A 1419-nucleotide genomic window follows, 5' to 3' on the forward strand; every position below is an offset into this window, starting at 1 on the left:
TAATCAGGCTGAAAACAGAACATGTTCATCTTATTTTACTATAACTAGATATATGAGGCTTAGTCTAAGTCTAGGAGATCTTAATAGTTATTAATATAATATTCACCATTTCCTTATTAATATCCATCCATATCCTTGTAAATGCTAATCAACATTCCTATTCTCAGATACACCACTGAAAGCATCTGAAATCAGACATGAAAGGGTAAATTAAATATGTTCATAATAAAGTTTTCTGAAGATATATGCAGATTCTGGCAATTCTTACAAACACTTCCATGCATTGCAGCATGTCATTACACCTTGTAGACATTCTTATAAATGGTTCTCATACAGTCCTCATAACCTGTCATTAAGTGATGGCCAGTTAAGTCGTTGGATCCACGTGATTGATTACCAAAGGCTCAGTGCTTCATTGGCTGCAGTAATCTCACAAAAATCATGTCCTAGATGTTTCATATTTATAACAGTTCACATTTATACATTCCTCCTGGGAAGAATAAGCAATTGGTAGACATGAAAAGACTCTGAAACGCTGTATAACACTACATATGCCAGCTCTTCTTTTCAATAGGCAGCAATGGATGGTGGCTGAAGTCAGGCCCAGTTCTACCTCTTAATAGTTATGTGATCTCTAGTAGGTCATTTATCTTCTTTGAACTTCAGGTTTTTCATCTGTAAAATAGGCATGATAAGAACACCTGCCCTACTCTGAGGTTGAAATGAGATCATGGATGGGAAATTTATAGGCCAGGAAACAAAACTGGAATGTTAGCCATTTTTTCACACACGTTAACTTTTAATCTTCACAACGCTAGGAGGTCGACGTCGTCCTCCTCCTTTACAGGTGTTAAGGCTCAAGTAAATAAGCACTGGAGGGTTCGAGGCCTGAATCCAGATCTCTGGGTCCGATGTTCCTCTCTCTCTATGAGAAGGCACAGTCCACAGTCCCAGCCCTGCTCGCTGCTGTGGCATCCGCACGCTGCGAACAGCACATTATTGAGCTGTTGGCCTCAAGTCTGGGAGTAAATCAATTGTCAAGAGTAACACACTGAGGAGAGAGGGACCAAAGGAAGTGTGAACTAAAACAGAGAAACTAATATCAGGGGGCCCTGAATGGAGTCGAGAAGTCATTAGGGAATTCAGACTTACACACCTTTGTATCCAGGTGCGGTTAGGACTTTTAGACTTCTGTGCTTACCGTAGAAGTGCATCCTGGAACTTGCCCCCACTTGTTTCCATCTTGTGGCTCTTGCCCTTATAAGCTCCGGCTTTCTTTGTTCTCTTGAGAGCTAAACGCAATTTCAGTTGCTACCCGAATCTCCATCTCCTGGGTTGCAACTCCTTTTGCTCAAAAAAATGCTTTTGTTCTTTATTATAGTCTAAACTCAATTGTGGTTTATAGAAGACAGTCAAGCC

The sequence above is a fragment of the Pteropus vampyrus genome, unplaced genomic scaffold (genome assembly GCF_000151845.1).
Source record: "Pteropus vampyrus isolate Shadow unplaced genomic scaffold, Pvam_2.0 Scaffold19, whole genome shotgun sequence".
NCBI classification, from domain to species: Eukaryota; Metazoa; Chordata; class Mammalia; order Chiroptera; family Pteropodidae; genus Pteropus; species Pteropus vampyrus.